We start from the raw sequence: 12,330 nt of genomic DNA on the forward strand, positions 1-12,330 counted from the left end.
TGGGAAAAGATGAGTGGAACAAATCCTTAGAGGCCTTACACTAAGGCCTCTATTTAGACATTCTTTGCCATTCTTGTGTTGGTATCTGATACATCATTACAAATAACTGTTTGCACTTAATATTGTAGGACAGAGTGGGTGTTCAGCACACTTTACGCTACTCAGCACTATAATCATAGACCACAGTTTCATTTTTGTGATTATTACAACACGGCTTCTGGCACATATTGCAGTGGGCAACTGTTTTACAGTCAAGTGATACTGCGCATATGTGGCACCTTATGTGTTTTTTGTCTACTTTTACTTCTGTGAGTTTTTTCAGGTGATGTGGCTTGTGTTGTGTCACTCTGTGCATCTGCTGCAGTTACTTGTCCCACTTCTCCTTCATTCTCCTCCTCCTCCTCGTCTGAGCTCTGCCCCACTACAATTCCCTGGCCAGAACATTCGTGAACTGATGACAACAGAAATGTCACTTTGCGCTGCCTCAGTTTGTGTTGTTCATTGTTTGTCTCCCTACTGCATGCCTCTGAGTCTCTCCCTGACTCAAGGAGGGCGAAACACGTGTCGCGTACTCTTTGCATTTATTTGACAGTAAACTATTTCAAACCATTCTATGATCTGCTCCTCACAAACTGAGGGCACCGTGGCGGATGTTAGCAGATTGCTGGCCAACCACAAGCGTTACCTGGTAGGTAACCACCCATACAATCAGATTGTGACACAGACTACGAATGCCGTGAATGTAATTACCCCGATCTACATGCTGTCAAATAAACAAACCACACGCCGTGGCGCAACGTTAGGGGCATCGCCTCTGGCGCTGATGTCCGAGGTTCGATTCCCTAGAGGGAGAGCAGTGGAGTGTGTACGCCTGATGAGCCCAGAAGGAGGGCGAAACACGTGTCGCGTACTCTTTGCATTTATTTGACAGTAAACTATTTCAAACCATATATATATATATATATATATATATATATATATATATATATATATATATATATATATATATATATATATATATATATATAAATAATATAAGGTCCACCATGAATATATTATATATATATATATATATATATATAAAGCAAAGAAGACACTTAACCGCATCTGGGGTCACTAACAACCCTTTACATTTTAGGCAAATAAATGTCATAATAAAATAATTTAAACTATTTTGGCATTTTTTTTGGTATTAAATTACTACAAATGGAATAAATGAGACATACCTGTGAAACTGCATCCACACTGTATCATATAACTCAGTGAAAACAGTAAAAATAATGTCACGGGTTGCAAGCTACCCAAGGAATGCTTGCAAGGATTATTCAGGAAAGCAAACACTGAAGATAATCACTAGCTAAGTGTTGAGGTTTATCTGCAAACTTGGATGGTCAGTGAATGAAGAACGTTAACCTTTTATGCTATACTGGCAGTGATGGCAAGCATTTCATGTCAGGTTTCCATGATGATGCTAGGTTGCCACAGAAGAACTTTACAGCTTCTGCAAGAAACAAAATAGCATCTAAAATTTGGGGTTTAATAGAGTATTAGGGTTTACTAGCTTAAACCCTAAATAAATTCACAAAATTAAACATTACATTTAAATTCCCTACGGTAGTGGAGAAAAATTAACAAACAGACTGAATGATAAAACATGCTATCCTGTCCAGGTAAGGATGTCCCATCTGAGATATGTACTGCAACACTGTTTTTGCTACCATCTGGCTTACTGGTGCAATGCCCTTTTTGTCCTTTTCTGTTTCTGGTGTTTATCTGTCTGCCTATGCAGTCTTAGCCCGTTTTCTGAATTAACTGAAATGTGTTCAGCAATGACCCTGAACTTAAACAAAGCTATCCAGAAAATAAATGTGGGTTGCAGTTTATATACTGTAACGTTAATTCACTTCTATTTGTATTCTATACACTTCAGTTGTTTGTCCTTTGTAATAGGCTTTTTTTAGTATTTGCGCAAAGGCAACTGAGGATTGTGATCTAATTTCCTGTCTGTCTTAAGTATGTGCCATTACTTCTTCCTTCCCATCTGCGTCTTTGTATCCCACTCTAACCCCTATACCTGTTTCTTAGTCATAGGAAATTGGGAAAACATTTCCCTCGTGATTTTATACTGATCTTTTAGCCAAGCATGCTTTTCTGCTTTGTTAATTTAATTTTGCACTCATTTTAGTAAAAAATACAGCCCAAGGGAACATTAAATCACACTTAAGTCCTTTTATGAGTCTTGTTCAGCTGTGTTGACAGCACTAGGAGATGGACTATTGGCTATTGTGTTCCCAGAGCTGTTGTTGGATTACGCACAAGGCAGGAATCACCTATGGATGGGTCAACAATTCATTGCATCACACAGCAGGGACAGATCCCAAGATCACAGGCCCTGAGGCCTAATTTGATTTTGCCGTCCCATCCTCAATTCCTGTGCTTGCCAAAGTCAACCTTCAGACAGCTTGAATAAAAATCCATTTTTCAACCAAATGCCAATGTTTGTTTGAATTTATGCAACATCGTGCATAATCTAATGAGTTAGTTATACAATGTGAGCTCATAACATATAATTCACACAACAATCATTTGTTTTGGATTCTGCTTATGAAGGGGCTCCCCTGACCCTTACACCACCTTGCCTTGTCCAAACAATGCCATTGAGAGATCTATGTATGTGCCACTTCCACACTTTTTGACAGTTTAAATGTGCCAATAAACCTAATGACCAAATTTAGGAATGTGGGATTAAACCAGAGAACCTGCAAACTCCACACAAAGTAAATGTAACACGTAGAACTAAATATATTTATGGTAGTCCCTTCACTTGCTCATAACCCTAGAGGAATACCACTGATTAATAGGAGAAAAGCTAACAATAAAAAAGAGGTGGTGTAAAAACTCATTTATTTAGGAAAATCTTTATTGTGGGAGGACAGCACAGTGGTGTTGTGGTTAGTGATACCATAATGACTCCCATATCCTGGAGTTAAAGCCCGTGCCTGATTGTGACCTGTGTGAAGTTTGCATGGTTTCAGTCTGTCTGCATGGGTTTATTCCTCAGGAACTTTATCCTCGACACAAACGCTTGTGTGTTTCGTTATTTTTTGAGTCTAATTTGGCTCGTGATGGGAGTATTATAATAATAGCAATAATAATTACATTTATAATGTGCTCTTCTCCCTTCTTCAAGTGTTTTACACAGACTGAAGGGTACCATTTCAGCCACCACCCATGTGTAGAATCCACCTGGACAATGAGACGGCAGCCATTCCTGTGCTAGTACACTCACCACACATAAACTATTAGGTAGTGAAGGGGTGATAGAGATAGCTAGCCAGTTAGGGACGGAGTTGTTAAGGGGGCCCGAATGGACAAGGCTGTGGTAAGCAAGGACATCTGTGTACACTATACTGTTTTCAAAATAAGCTTTTTATGCCCTCAGAGTGTCAGGGCCTCAGTTTTGTTGTGTCTTCCGAAGGACGGTGGCAACATCTACAGCACAATGTCCCTGTTCTTGAACTGGGGCATCAGGATCCACAGATAGACCACAGGGTAAGCACTCCCCGATGGCCTCACCAACACCTTCTCCAGCAGCAGCCTAAGCTTTTCCTTTCAAGTACTGGCCATATCCAAACATGCTTAGCTTCGGCAGATTACCTGCTCTGAAATGCTAGTGGTATGGATGCTGGCTGCATGAATATAGCAGGCATTAGGCTGTCACCCACATAGCTGACATCCATTTATTGTGTGATTTGGCTGTTACTTCAAAAAATAGTCAGAGTATTGGGCTTTAATACCATCAGTAACATTTTGTTTCACTGCTTGAGCCCATGTTCATAAAGAAAAGAGCAGATGTGCACTTAAGCCTTCTTACTGATAGACAGAACCTCATACAGTGACACTTTTTGTGAAAGTCACTTAATTTTAAGTACAGAACCACCACAAAAATAAGCTAGAAAATCACAGTTGGATCAGGTGCCAGAGGCTGAGGGTTGGAATAAAAACAGCAGTCTTTTGAGACACAGAAGAGAAGTCTATTCAGAAGCTGGAGAAGCAGTTCATCTGCCTGAATTTTATTGTGTGGCAGAGAAAAGCCAAGCAACAGTTTGGCAGTTTGGCAGAGTGATTAACGCCTGGTACTGTTAACCACAAGGATGCTGCATCACTCTTTTGATCTGAGCACTGGTGACGTGTTGTGTGTTGGTCAGGCGTGCAAGAGTCTGGGGCACGAAGAATGGGCCAAGCCCAAAATTTAATGACAAATGAAGAAACAGTATGGGACAGCTTTTCATTGGAATGCCATAAAAGTTGCAGCCTTGTGGGTAAAATTAACAGCTTTTGACAGAAAGACAAGTCAACATTGTTCCAATTAGTTTGATGATTCCCTGGCCAACATTTTACCCCATAATTATACTGTGTAGAGGTTTATAGGGTCTTTGTTTTCATGAGTACATTGTACAGCGAAATACTTACTTGTATGTAACATGTCTCCATGAACTACCTTACCTCGAAAATTCTGTCTTCCTCACCTGAAAAATCTCAGTTCCCCTTACTATTATCTGAAAATGAAATGAAGTTAATTTATGGTTTATGGAGACTAATTTGGTAGGATGATTATTTTGTTGTCACCGTGGCCATAGGATTCTGGTTAGGCTGACCAATCAAATCCAATCCAGGTGTAGCCCGCACCACCATATATTTATACTCAAACATATCTGGTATGGACTTTTCAATTAAATTTTATCGGCACAACTTTTCCATAACCTTAGTCTGGGATAGGAGGGTGGGATCTGAGCCCAATGTTAGTGATGCTGGGCCTGACGGTAGCTCTTATGCTTTATGGTTGGTGAAAGACGTGATTGTTGAAATATTATTCAAGTTATTGTCTGTTTTTTACCTGCATTTTTTATTACTCTTTAATTTAATATTTTTTGCTGCTGGAGTATGTGAATTTCCCCCTGGGATTAATAAAGTATCTATCTATCTATCTATCTATCTATCTATCTATCTATCTATCTATCTATCTATCTATCTATCTATCTATCTATCTATCTATCTATCTATCTATCTATCTATCTATCTATCTATCTATCTATCTATCTATCTATCTATCTATCTATCTATCTATCTATCTATCTATCTATCTATCTATCTATCTATCTATCTATCTTCTGTACTTGGCATATTCAGCAATAATCCAACTTGCAGCCATCTTTTGTGGCCACAGCAAACCTCTGGACCTCCTAAGTATGGCTTGAAACAGAGATAGCCAAGTTCAGTCCTGGAGTAACACTGTGGCTGTGAGTTTGATTCCAAGCAGTCTAAGAAAATAAATGTTTACTTGTAAATGATCTGTTTAATAAGTCTTTTCCTTCTTTTATTTTGTATTCAGAAATATGTGCAACTACATTTACATGTAAACAAAATTCAGACATTTGCATTTTTTGCCATGTCTTTAAATGTTGACTTTCTTTTCATCATATTCTTTTTAATTCACTTTTTTCTGTGGAGTTTACTGTTTTAATTGTATCTAAACACTGACAACTGGGATGAGCAGTACAGACACAGGTTCAAGTGACACTGAATGAGTGAGCTGCAACTTCAGTGTTATATGAATTTAATACTATTACTAAAAAAAGGCTTAACTAAGTGGTCCTCAGTTTTGTACACCACCTTTATTGTAGGTGTTCTTCCCAAACACCTTTTAGCTGGACTCCTGACTATATTAAACAAGCTGTTCTTTCTCAGTTTCTGCCTTTTTTGTGTCAGTCCAGAAATAATAAAATGGATTTGCTAAATTTTTAGGGGAATGTATCAAGAATGTGTGTGTATGTGTGACATTAATTGTTATTAATGTTGTTCTTTTCTTGCTTTTTAAGGTTTTGTTCTTTTTGTGTTATGGTTATTTAAGCTTTTTTCTTATTAAATAACTCTCAAGTGAATTTAATATTGAAGTACAGTTAGGTCCATAAATATTTGGACAGAGACAACTTTTTTCTAATTTTGGTTCTGTACATTACCACAATGAATTTTAAATGAAACAACTCAGATGCAGTTGAAGTGCAGACTTTCAGCTTTAATTCAGTGGGGTGAACAAAACGATTGCATAAAAATGTGAGGCAACTAAAGCATTTTTTGAACACAATCCCTTCATTTCAGGGGCTCAATAGTAATTGGACAATTGACTCAAAGGCTATTTCATGGGCAGGTGTGGGCAAGTCCGTCGTTATGTCATTATCAATTAAGCAGATAAAAGGCCTGGAGTTGATTTGAGGTGTGGTGCTTGCATGTGGAAGATTTTGCTGTGAACAGACAACATGCGGTCAAAGGAGCTCTCCGTGCTGGTGAAAGAAGCCATCCTTAAGCTGCGAAAACAGAAAAAACCCATCCGAGAAATTGCTACAATATTACGAGTGGAAAAATCTACAGTTTGGTACCTCCTGAGAAAGAAAGCAAGCACTGGTGAACTCAGCAACGCAAAAAGACCTGGACGTCCATGGAAGACAACAGTGGTGGATGATCGCAGAATCATTTCCATGGTGAAGAGAAACCCCTTCACAACAGCCAACCAAGTGAACAGCACTCTCCAGGGGGTAGGCGTATCGATATCCAAGTCTACCGTAAAGAGAAGACTGCATGAAAGTAAATACAGAGGGTGCACTGCAAGCTGCAAGCCACTCATAAGCCTCAAGAATAGAAAGGCTAGATTGGACTTTGCTAAAGAACATCTAAAAAAGCCAGCACAGTTCTGGAAAAACATTCTTTGGACAGATGAAACCAGGATCAACCTCTACCAGAATGATGGCAAGAAAAAAGCATGGAGAAGGCGTGGAATAACTCATTATCCAAAACATACCACATCATCTGTAAAACATGGTGGAAGCAGTGTGATGGCTTGGGCGTGCATGGCTGCCAGTGGCACTGGGACACTAGTGTTTATTGATGATGTGACACAGGACAGAAGCAGCCGAATGAATTCTGAGGTGTTCAGAGACATACTGTCTGCTCAAATCCAGCTAAATGCAGTCAAATTGATTGGGCGGCGTTTCATGATACAGATGGACAATGACCCAAAACATACAGACAAAGCAACCCAGGAGTTTATTAAAGCAAAGAAATGGAAACTTCTTGAATGGCCAAGTCAGTCACCTGATCTTAACCCAATTGAGCATGCTTTTAACTTGTTGAAGACTAAACTTCAGACAGAAAGGCCCACAAACAAACAGCAACTGAAAGCCACTGCAGTAAAGGCCTGGCAGAGCATTAAAAAGGAGGAAAGCCAGCATCTGGTGATGTCCATGAGTTCAAGACTTCAGGCTGTCATTGTCAGCAAAGGGTTTTCAACCAAGTATTAGAAATGAACATTTTATTTCCAGTTATTTCATTTGTCCAATTACTTTTGAGCCCCTGAAATGAAGGGATTGTGTTCAAAAAATGCTTTAGTTGCCTCACATTTTTATGCAATCGTTTTGTTCACCCCACTGAATTAAAGCTGAAAGTCTGCACTTCAACTGCATCTGAGTTGTTTCATTTAAAATGCATTGTGGTAATGTACAGAACCAAAATTAGAAAAAAGTTGTCTCTGTCCAAATATTTATGGACCTAACTGTAGCTGTTTCTTTTTAATATTCAGAGTCATTTGCACCTGTGTTTGCACTGTTCATCATTAATCATCAGCAATTAGATACAATTAAGGGAGCAAACTTCTCTGGAAAAGGTGAATTAAAAAGAATATGGTAAAAGAAAATGAACATTTCAAGATATAGCCAACATGTAAATTTCTTAATTTTGGTTAAATGTAAATATACTAGCACTTATTTCAGAAAGCAAAATTAGAAAAGATAAAGACTAATTAAAAGATTAGATCATTTAAAAAGTAAGACTGAACAATTTATTTGTGAAACTGGTTGGAATGAAAACCTGCAGCCATAGCGTTATTCCAGGCTTGAACTTGGGAAACCCAGCTTACAATATAAGTATAAACATAAAATATGACACTAAGATTTATTTTTCTCATATTATCACATGCAAGAAAAAAGGCATGTCCTTGTGAAGGTCTAATTTAACAGGGGAAAAACATGAAAGGGGTGGAGAGCCACACAGCAATTAAACAGACCTCCACTTTCTTTTCCAGCCAGCAAAATTCCTATCAGCAAATAGTAGAGAGAACACAACCAAGCTTGACCTCCCATCCTGCCTCTTCAGGTCCTGTTATCATTAAAATCCTTGGTGTTAACCCCGAGTCTGACTCGGGCTCAGAATGTTATGTTACTATGGTTGTTCCGGAGTCAGACTCGGGGTGACATGTAACGCTCTGCTTTGCATCTGCATTTTGCCACTCTATGATAGCTCATAAATATTCATGAGTGGGGCAGAGTCTTTAATCAAAGCACAATGGCGTGTAAACAAGAAGCTATAAAGTTCATTTTAGAAAAAACTGAAATAACCATTGCTCGAAACAGATGGTGAAGCAGATGCATACACCACTGAATGCCTGAACTACATGGTGACTTCAGTTGTGTAACTCCACAAAGTGGTTCAAGGAGGTGTATGGCAAAAAGACAACATGATTGCAATCAAGTATAATGACAAGAAAGACCTTAGCACTGTTCCCAATGCAGCAACTGTCAATATTTGTGATGGGGAAATGTGGAAGTCACTAAGTTTTGCACTGTGATAGCCTACAATAACACAATGAGGAGTGCTGATCCTGTGGATCAGGCACTGATATTCTACCATCTCATGCTTAAGCGACAGAAAAAGTATTTTGGGAAATGCACAAAGAAACACACTTCTACTGTCCCGATTGTGATGTCGGATTCGTTGGTGACTGTTTCAAAATATGTCATACAAATGATATATTCTAAATCTGCATCTGTACAGCAGTGGGCATTTGGCATACCTTTTTTACTGTATTTATGTTGATGTTTTGGTATTTACATGTTTCTATTATAAGTAATAACATGTTTATTGTTGAAAAAATTCAACATAATGCTAAGGAAGCTACACTTATCAATAATGACAACCAGTTACTATGCAAATAACAATGGAAGAAGAGGACACTCATGCTTTAATTGAAGCGACTAGCTTCCAGACATCAACATTAAGGGGGGGTTCCCCTGGCACCACAACTCTTTAAATGCCTTTTTTGTGTTTCCTTTTGCAGATTAAATCATATAAACATTCAGTGTCTACTTTATTAAGTCTGTTTATTAACACTAACAGCCTTCTCCTCCAAACAGCCTATTATACGAATGCAACTCAATCTGTGTAATTTGCAGACAAGGTCGAAAGATTTAGTTGATGTTCGACCAAATATTAGAACAACCAAGAAATGTGATCTGAGTGACTTTGACTGTGGTGTGATTGTTGGTAATGGATGTAGTGACAGGGAGAAGAGGGTGTCTCTGGGTACTTCAGTTTTGAGAAGGCTCCATGCTGCTCAGACACCTCCCAATTCACAATTTACAATCTTTTATCACAAGCATGTAAAAAATAGTGAAAATACAAGCAAAATGACACCTTTTATTACAAAAAGATTACAATATTGCAGCTTTCGAGGCAACTCAGGCCCCTTCTCCAGGCGAAGGGGCCTGAGTTGCCTCGAAACCTTGCATATTGTGATCTTTTTAGTTAGCCAATAAAAGGTGTCATTTTGCTTGAATTTTCATTACATTCATAATGGCTAACACGGTACAACACCCTAGTACTTCATGTAAAAAACAGAAATATATATATGTTGAAAATTTTCAATAAACCGACACACAAAATCTTTTATTTTTATAACCACTTCACCCTAACTACTCTAATGCTGATTTCAACTGTCATTTTATTCACAATGAAATCTACTCTTTGGCACCACAGACAACACTTTTCTTATGCCAGTCTTGCCAAGGACATCACTTAGTCCTTGACATGGCTATGGGTGTAGTGGTTCTGGCGTCTTAAAAGCAGCTGTCCTTCTGGAATTTGCTAGCCATAAATCTTGAGAGTTTGCACAAAATGGCACAATACTCAAAAATTACAGAGTGAATGCAGTTATGTTAATGAGAGAGGCGACAGGAGAATGGCCAGTGTCATTCAAGCTAACAAAATGGCCACAAATATTCAGATAGATTCTGTCAGGTGAAGTAGAAGATAAGGGCTACAGTGGGCAGGTGATTACCAAAATGTTACAATCAATGAGTGGAAAAATGTCATCTGGTCTAACAAATCTTGATACCATGCAGATGGAAAGGAAAGAATCTAGTATTGATCCATGAATCCATCCTGCCTGGTGTCAAGGGTTCAGGTTGGTGCTGATAACACAATGCTGCACAAAATGCATTCTTCACATACTGTATACTACACCGCCTAATACCGACTGAGTATTACTTGAATGCAAATGAGCCCCTAAGCACTGTCATTGACCCTATGGAAGTTGACTCTATTTCTGATGGATAATGCGTCTTATGTCACAAGCAAGATCCACTGTGTTATGGGTGGATGAAACATGATTTGTTTCCTAAAGATACTGCATGAAGAATCAATATGTTTTTATATTTCTTATCAGTCATCATTCCATTAATTTTGACCAGATTCCCAACACTGTTGGTTGAAATGCCCCCACCAGACCATGGCTGAGCTGGTATCGAGCGAACCCAGAGAACATGCAAACTCCTTATACATAAAGTCCATGCCAGAATTTGCACCTAGGGTTCTGGAGATGTAAATCAAGGGCAATAATCGTTGTGTTACAGTATGAGATGTTAAGTTACTGTGCATCACCTGCATTTTTTTATTCTAACATAGTGTATTTGACAAAGAAGCTTTGAACCTCTAAAAAAACAATTTATTTAGAAAAATGGCGAATAGATAGGTGGATGTTTAACTTTTCTCATAATTTAAGTATGTTTTTGAGGTGTTTGAAGTGTAACAATTCACTTACACGTTCTCCATAATCACATATGTAATTCAAGCTCATGATGAGCCAGAAAGTAGGCATGAATCTCCAAGTGCAAGGAAAGGGGCAGCCCTGGACCAGGTGCCACTCCATCACAAGGGCCCATTGAAAAGCACATTCACTTATAAAGGCTCAAGTTTTAGCATTGCCAATTAATCTAAAATGCATGTCTTTGTGCTTTGTGAAGAAAACATGAGGCATAAAGAAAAAATACAGACTGTCAGGGAAAACATGCAACACTTCACATGGACAGTGACTGTAATTTTAAATTACCAGAATATTTACCTTTGTCACCTATCCACTCATTTCTACCACTTATCCTATAAGTATCTATCTATCTATCTATCTATCTATCTATCTATCTATCTATCTATCTATCTATCTATCTATCTATCTATCTATCTATCTATCTATCTATCTATCTATCTATCTATCTATCTATCTATCTATCTATCTATCTATCTATCTATCTATCTATCTATCTATCCTGCCCGCTTTCACAGGGGCAGCAATGTAAGCAAAGTTGCCCAGACGTCCCTTTTTTCCAACAACTCCTTCAATTCCTCAAGGGTAATATCGAGACATTCCCAGTCCAGCTAGGAAATGTAATTTCTCCAATATGTCCAAGGTCTGCCCTGAGGCCTTCTCTCGGTTGGACACCTGTCCAAGGAGGTGTCCAGAGGTAGCCTAATCAATGCCCAAACCACTTCGAATGGCTCCTTTTGACGTGAAGGAGCAGCAGCTCTACTTTGAACTCCTCCCAAATGTCTGTTCTCCTTACCATATATCTAAGGTTGAGCCCAGACACCCTGTGAAGGAAGTTCATTTCTGTTGATTGTCCCCGAAATCTTGTTGTTTAGGTCACTGCCCAAAGCTGTTGGCCATAAGTGAGAATAGGGATGTAGATTGACTGGTAAATCAAGAGTTTTGCTATGTGGCTTATCTCTCCCTTCAACATGACTGACTGGTACAACAGCTACATAACTGTGAATGCTGCTCCAATCTGCCTCACGATCTCCTGCGTTATTCTTCCCTTACTTGTGATCATAATGCCAAGATACTTAAACTCCTCTGCATAAGGCAGCACCTCCTCTCCAACCTGGAAAGTGCACTCCACCCTTTATCATCTGAGAAACCATGACCTTAGACCTGGTGGTGTTGCTCCTCATTCCGACTGCTTCACATTTGGCCACAAACCACCACAAGTGAACACCTGAGGTCACCACCTGGTGAAGTCAAAAGGACCTCATCATCTGGAAAAAGCAGAGATGTGATCCTGCGGTCACCGAACTGGACCCTTTCCACCACTTTTCAAACAGTTTCTTGTAAAATAAAATATTTGTTCAAGAAATTTGTAACTTCTAAATGTCCAATACAAAATATTTATA

At 38.8% G+C, this 12,330-nt stretch overlaps 1 protein-coding gene across 3 annotated transcripts in view; it reads right to left on the reverse strand.

Moving 5' to 3' along the window:
- The window catches only part of LOC114645726 (rho guanine nucleotide exchange factor 40-like), a 252,056-nt gene that overhangs the window by 131,985 nt on the left and 107,741 nt on the right, over nt 1–12,330 (reverse strand). The window lies entirely within an intron of this gene.

Source organism: Erpetoichthys calabaricus, chromosome 2 (genome assembly GCF_900747795.2).
Source record: "Erpetoichthys calabaricus chromosome 2, fErpCal1.3, whole genome shotgun sequence".
In the NCBI taxonomy this organism is placed as follows: Eukaryota; Metazoa; Chordata; class Cladistia; order Polypteriformes; family Polypteridae; genus Erpetoichthys; species Erpetoichthys calabaricus.